The sequence below is a fragment of the Octodon degus genome, unplaced genomic scaffold, assembly GCF_000260255.1.
Source record: "Octodon degus isolate 3935 unplaced genomic scaffold, OctDeg1.0 scaffold00459, whole genome shotgun sequence".
Taxonomy (NCBI): domain Eukaryota; kingdom Metazoa; phylum Chordata; class Mammalia; order Rodentia; family Octodontidae; genus Octodon; species Octodon degus.
In genome coordinates, this window is record NW_004525035.1 from 197,248 (window position 1) to 204,980 (window position 7,733).

The window sequence follows — 7,733 nt, forward strand, 5'->3', positions numbered from 1 at the left end:
AAATCAAACCATAATATGGCATTATAACAGGACAGTCCTATGATATTTTTCATCTTTTTTTTCATTTATTACCCTTTATAAAAAAAAAACAAATATTTACTTGAAAGACAGTATGTCACTAGTTGATATGACATTAGAAACAGTACGTCATTACAGGACCAGAATGACAGGCATTCCAAGCATGGACCTAGTTTTACACATTTCTAACTTCAGTAAAGTTGCTCAGTTCACAGGTATCAGCATATATAGTTAGTCAGCATGAGAAATCTACCAATTAACTGCTAGTTTCAAAAACCGGCTGAAGATTCTCAGGATCATTTCCTTAATAATCTTGTGCATAAAAATGTATGACTTTGCCCCTGTCATGTTTCCTAGCTTGTCTCCTAGACCTCTTTTGTTATTTAATTCTTAAGTACTTGTTTTCAATTTAATTGTGTTATACTTTTCAATTACATTTATTCTTTAGAGTTTTTACACTAGGGAATCTATATGATATTTATACATGTAGGTCTGGTTTATTTCACTTATGAGTATACCCTCAATTGGCAGCCACTTATATATGAAGGCTTCAAGTTTATCATTCTTTATAACTAATATGCTAATATAAAACTAATAGCTAATATAAAAATACCAACCCTTTTTCATCCATTCTTCTGGCGAAATGCATTGTGGTTACTTCGAAGATTTGGCTATCACAACTTGTGCTGCTATAAACATAGGTTACATATATATCACTGTGATATAATGTTTTCAGCACTTTTGGGGGAAATTCCAGGTAGAGGATAGCTGGATTAAATGGCATTTCCAGTCTAAGTTTTTTAAGGAGTCTCCACAATGATTTCCATAATGATTGCGCCAGTCTACATTTCCAGCAGTGGAGAAAGGTGCCTTTTTTGCCACAGCCCCTCCAATATTTGTTGTTGGTCAATTTCTTTATGATAGCCATTCTTTCTGGGGAGAGATGGCATCAGAGTGTTCTTTTAATTGGTATTTCATGGAAGGCTAGTGATGTGGAGCATTTTTTCATATAATTATTAGGTTGTATAATATCATCTTCTGATAAGTGAATATTCATCATGGATGCCCATTACACAAACCTCTCAGAGAACAAAATTATAGAAGCAAAATAAAGTCAAAGCCTTTATATTTAAGTGGATGCCAGTGAAGATATACACATAAGTAAAATAAACCAATCCCAAATATGTAAATATCATATAGTCATCCTACTGTAAGAACTCAAAAGAAGAAATAAAAATAGAAAGCTATACCACAATTAAAGGCAAAATGAGAACTTAAGGATTAGACAAGTAGGAGAGGGCAAGGAGAAAAGCTAGGAAATATGACAAGGGCAAAACCATGCATTTATGAGCACAAGATGGGTAATGCAATGGTCCTGAGAATCTTCAGCAGGCTTTTGAAACTAGCAGTTATTTGGTAGGATTCTCAACCTGACTAACTCTATATGCTGATACCTGTGAACTAATCAACTGCACTAAAGACACCAATGTGTAATACTAGGATCATGCTTGAAATGCCTGTCATTCTGGTCTGTAATATCGTACTGCTTGTCATGCCATATCAATTACTACTATACTGTCTCAAAAGTAAATGTTTTTTCTCAAAAAAAAGGGTAATAAATGAAAGCAAGACTCAAGAATAAAACTATCATAGGACTGTCCTGCTACAATGTTGTATACGGTTAGATTTCTAAAATACTGTTTCAATTATTTAGCTGTGAATTTTTTTGTAAAATTTTATTTTTTAATTTTCTTTTTCTTTTTTCTTTTCACATTCTGTAGGGATTAGAGTTCAACATATCAGTACTTGATGGAAAATACCTGCCTTTTTTTTCGTTTTCTTAAAATTTATTTTATTTATTTATTTATTTATTTAATTTGCGGAACTAGGGATTGAACTCAGGCCTTTGCACTTGCCAGGTAAACGCTTATTCCACTGAGCCATCTCCCCAGCCCCCACCCTATGTTGTATCTAAGATTTTTTATATTCAGACAAGTAGTGAGGTTAAGCTGAACTGCCTATGTTATAGTGTAACAATATTATTAAGCTTTTATTTTAGTGGGTTAACAGCTCAAGTTTGGAGACCAAAAATTACAGAAAAAGAAAAGCTGCAAGGACAGCCAACATTTTGACCCAAGCCTTTCAAGGTCAGTGAGGAATCAAGAAATAAGACAACCTGTGTTGTAACATCTGTAACTCAGTGATTCCTCAAATTTTCTGATCAACATTATCGGACCAGAGAAGAAAGTGATTGATGATATAGAGTGTGCTTAAGGAGAGTCACATGGAGAGAACACCTTCTCTCAGGCTTTCACAGAGAACAAATTGGTCAAGCAATGGCTGTGACTTATCCACATGGCTGACACTGACAAAGGATCTGCAAACTACAATATCACATTTCAGGGTAAATCCTGAAGGAATTTGACTTTGTTAGGTGCAAAAGCTACACTTCTTGTTATATAGGTCTTGCTTTCTCTTGGTCTTAACCATCCAGCAGAAATGTATAATATTGAGGTATTAAAAGTAAAGCAATATTAATATGCTGAGCTGTATAAGGCCCAAGTCAACAACTTCAGACATTGCCATTCCCACGGATAACCCACTACTATTATGGTCTACTGGACTATACTGGATTATTTTGCCAAATTCCCGCACCTACATTACTTAAATGGCAATGAAATACCCATCTCTGCCAAAACTAAACCCAAGAAAAGGTATACAAATGAAGGACCATTTTGTATCTGTATATACAAAATAGGATAGATACACAGCTACATTCTCTTAATTCAATGAGAAGAAAGATTTGTACTAGTACTATTTGGACAGGATGTCGTATCTGCATCTCCAACTATGAATAACCACTACAAAGACAAAAATATGTAATGTATTAAATATTTAAACTGTCCTACTAATGTGTTTTTAGACTATCTCATTTCAGTTTGTTTCTCAATGAAATTTAAAAAATTAAAATAAAAGTGGGGGGGCTGGTGAGATGGCTCAGTGGTCTAAAGCACCTACTTAGAACAAGCTTAGCAAAGCACAGGGACAGTGGTTCGATCCCCCAGCACCACATGCCAGCCGGCCCTGCCCCCTGGTGGGCTGAGCTGGCCACACACACACACACAAATAAATAAATAAAAAAATTTAAAAAATAAAATAAAATAAAAGTGGGGCCTTAAATTTTTTAGTTCTTTATAAATTCTAGATAGAAGACCTTTGTCTGAGTGATTATTATGTAAGATATTTGCAAGATTGAGGATTGTATTTTCACTTTCTTGGTAAGTTGTTTGACTTACAAAAACTTCTGCATAAGAGGAGGTCTCAGTTTTTAATTATTTCAAGGATTACTCATGTGATTTGATTTATATTCATAAATTGTTTGCCTGACCCTGTATCTTCAAAAATTTCCTCCTGCTTTCTCTTCCAGGAGATTTAGTTTCTCTGTTTTAAGGTTTAGATCTTTAATCCATTGTGATTTTAGTTAAGTGCATGGTGATAGACCTGTGTCAATTTTTTTTGGCATGTAGAGAACCAGTTTTCCCAGCACCATTTGTTAAAGAAGTTATCTTTCTTTCAGTAAGCATGATTGGACCCTTTGTCAAACATAAAGTGGCTGAGTTTGCCTGTAGTGGCTTCTGCATCTTCTAATCTATTCCACTGATCATCAGATCTGTGTTTTTGCCAATACCATGCTGTTTTATCATAGTAGTTTTGCAGTATAATTTCAACTCAGGAATTGTAATGACTCCTGCCTGGTCTTTGTGGCCCAGGATTGCCTTTGGTGTTCTAGGTCTTTTCTGATTCCAAGTAAATTTCGAGAGCAATTTCTCTAGTTCTGTGAGGTATGTTGGTGGTATTTTGATAGGGATTGCACTAAATCTGTACAAAAATTTTGGTAGTATGCTCCTCTTCACAATATTGTTTCTTCTTATCCAGGACCAGGGAACATCATTCCATTTTCTGAAATCCTCTACGATCACTTTTTTTCAGAGTACTATAATTTTCCTTGAAAAGATCTTTGACTTCTTTAGTTAGATTAATTCCAAATTATTTCATCTTCTGCAATGCTATTGTAAAAGATATTCTTTCTCTAATTTCTTTCTCATTATGTTTGTTATCTGTGTAGATGAATGCTATTGACTTTGGGCTATTGTATTTGTATCCTAGTATGCTACTGAATTGGCGTATTAATTCTAGTAGCTTCTTGGAGTGTGTTGGGTCTTCCAAGTAAAGTATCATGTCATCTGCAACAATGATATTTTAACTTCTCCTTTACCTATTCTTATTCCTTTTAATTCTCTCTCTTTTCTAATGGCTCTTGTTAGTGATTCCAGACCCATATTGAATAGGAGTGATGAGAATGGACAGCCTTGTTTTTTACCAGATCTGAGAGTAAAAGACTAGTTTTTCTCCATTTACAATTAAGTTAGCCATTGGGTTGTCATAGATAGTGTTTATGTGATTGTAGTAGAGGCATCTATCCCAATTTTCTATAGGACTTTGAACATGAATGAGTGTTGGACTTTGTCATAAGCTTTTTCTATACCAATTGGGATACTCATATGTTTTTTGCATTTGGATCTATGCATATATTGTATTACATTTATAGATTTGCATATATTTTACCATCCTTGCATTCCTGGAATGAATCCATCTGGTCAGAGTATATAATCTTCTTGATGATTTGCTTTATTTTATTTGCTAGAATTTTTTTGAGGATTTTTGCATCTATGTTCATGAGGGAACCTGGCCTGTAGTTCTCTTTTTTAGTTATTTTTTGCCTGGTTTTCATACCAATATAATACTTACCTCCAGGAATAATTTCTAGAGGATTGCTTGTTTTCAATTTCATGGAAGAGTTTGAGGGGTATAGGCACTACATCTTCTGTAAGTTTCTTGTAGAATTCAGCTGTGAATCCATTGGGACCCGGGATTTTCTTTGTCAGTGGGATTTTTATTACATTTTGTATTTCATTGGCCATTATTGGTTTATTGAGAGTTCTAATATCCTCTTGATTCACTTTTGGTACTATGTAACTTAATAGAAATATGTCTGTTTCTTCAGTGTCTTCTATTCTGTGAGAGTAAAGATTCTCAAAATAGCTATTGATGATCTTCTGAATTTCCACTGGGTCTGTGTTTATTATACCCTTTTCATTGTTCATTGCTAGAATTTGAGGTTTTTCTTTTTTTCCTCTTTTTGATGACATTAGCTGGGGGATTATCAATTTTATTTCATCTTTCAAAAACCAGAATTCTATTAGTAAAGTCTTTGAATTGTTTTCTTCATCTTGATTGAATTAATTTCTGCTCTAATCTTTATTATATCATCCACTCTTTGGGATTTGGTTTTGGTTTGCTCTTCCTGTTCTAGATGTTGCAGGTGCAGCATTAGGATGTTTATTTCTGCTCGTTTTGTTTTCTGAATGTGTGAGTTCACAGCTATAAATTTTCCTCTAATATCTGCTTCATCACATCCCATAAATTCAGATAAGCTGTGCTTCATTGAACTGTACAAATTTTTCAATGTCTTATTTAATTTCATCTGTGCCTGATTGGTGGCTGAGTATAAATTTGTTTAACTTCCTCACATTTGTGGGCTTTTTGTGCTTTATTTTGTCATTTATTTCCAGGTTCAATGCACTGTGGTCAGATAATGTGCATGGGATAATTTCTGTTCTCTTGCATATACATAAGCATGACCTATGGACTAGTATGTGGTCTATTTTAGAAAATGACCCATATGCAACTTTAAAAAATATGTATTCAGCTGAAGTTGGTTGCAACACTCTGTACATATCCACTAACTTCATTTGTTCCAAGCTCTGGTTAAGTTCTGCTAATTCTTTGCTAATATTTTGTCTACTTGTACTGTCTTTTTGTAATAAGGGGGTCTTAAAGTCTCCTGTTAATATTTAGGTATTCAATATTAGATTATTCATCTCTGCTAAGATTTGTCTTATATAGTTGGGTGCTCCTGTGTTTGCTTCATTCATATTTATGAGTGTTACCTCTTCCTCTCGAATTTTTCCCCTAACCAGTATATAGTGCCCTTATTTATTTACTCTGATCATTCTTCTTTTGAAGTTGAGACTGTCTGTGGAAAAGATTGCTACCGCTGCTTTTTTCTGACATGGTGGGCCATGTATTATTGTTTTCCATACTTTGACTTTCTGCCAATGAATTTCTTTATGAATTAAGTGTGTTTCTTCTATACAGTGTATTGTTGGATTTTGCTTCCTAATCCACTGTGCCAGTCTTTTTCTTTTAATTGGTGAATTGAGTCCATTTACATTGATTGTTATAATTGAAATTGTTGACTTTACAATTGACATGTTATTTACATACTGTTGTTTACTCCTTTTTCTCCTGTGTTAAAATGTTTGCCCTATTTTGTGGGTTCCTTTCGGTTCTCATTCCTTTAGTTCCATTGATTTTGGGTCCTCTCTCGAATATATTTTAGTAGTCTGTGTAGGGTTGACTTTGTCGTCATGAAATTCTTCAGTTGTTCTTTGCAGGATATAGTATTCTGGGCTGGACTTTGTTTTCACAGAGGACTGGATGTACTCTACTCCATGCTTTTCTTGACTTCATTCTTTGTAAAGAGAATTCTGCCATTATTCTGATGGGTTTTCCATAAACCTGATCTGTTTCTTTTCTCTAGCGGCTTTTATTATATTGTTCTCATGCTGGATTTCTGAGATCTTGGCTACTATGAGTTTCTGTGTGTTTTTAATTCAGTTGATGTTATTTGGAGTTGTATGTGCTTTGGATACCTGAACGTCAGATCGCTCCCCATATTTAGGAAGTTGTCTGCTATTGCTGCTCTCCATCTTCTTTTTACATCATTTGTATTGAATCATTTCTCATTGATGCCTACTATTCTCACATTTTTCATCTTTGCATCATCTTGCAAGTGATGAATTACTTTTTCCTGCATCCTAGTTGTTTTTAAGAGATTTTTCTTACCTTTCAACTAGCTGCTGTGCTGCATTCAAGATCTGAAAGTCTATCTTCACTTTTACTCAAATGTTTTTACAAGTTTGAAATTGCGATTTTAAGTTCCTGTATATCTCTTTGACTCTGCTTCACACGATCTCTTTCCTATATTACTAATTCAAGGATTCCATCATTTTATATTTTCCTCTAGTGTTTTATCAGTGTCTTCTTGAGAAGTGTTTATTAATTCTTTCATTATGCTTGTCCTTTCTTTTTTACTTCAGAGGTTATTTTATTATTTTATTTATTTATTTTTGTTCCATACCTTGTTTATTTGAATAACACCACAATGAACAAGAGTGTGTAGATCTTGCCTCAATGGAACCATTTCCCTTTGGCATATACCCAGGAGTGGCAGTGCTAGATACCATGATAGCTCAATTATTAATTTTTTGAGGACCCTCCATGCTGTTTTCTTTTTAAAAAAAAATAATGTATTTGGTACAGAGTCTCACTATGCAGCTCAGATGTGTTTGGTACAGGGTCTCACTACACAGCTCAGACTCATAGCGATGCTCCTGTTTTCAGCCTCCCCAGCTCTGGTATTACAGGCTTCTGCCACCACACCTGGTCTTATTGGCCAGCTCAACACACAAGGGGGTGGAGCTGGTGTGGTATGTGGTGCCAGGGATAGTACCCTGATTGTGGGGGCTGGAGAAATAGCTCAGTAGAATAAGCACTTGCCTGGCAAGCACGAGGGCCTGAGTTCAATACCC

The 7,733-nt window shown here is 34.8% G+C and overlaps 2 pseudogenes; both read right to left on the reverse strand.

Moving 5' to 3' along the window:
* LOC101579448 overlaps nucleotides 1–4,870 on the reverse strand; it is a 59,884-nt pseudogene extending 55,014 nt beyond the window's left edge.
* A 1,162-nt stretch (nucleotides 4,871–6,032) lies between these two features.
* The window catches only part of LOC101578259, a 5,220-nt pseudogene continuing 3,519 nt past the window's right edge, over nucleotides 6,033–7,733 (reverse strand).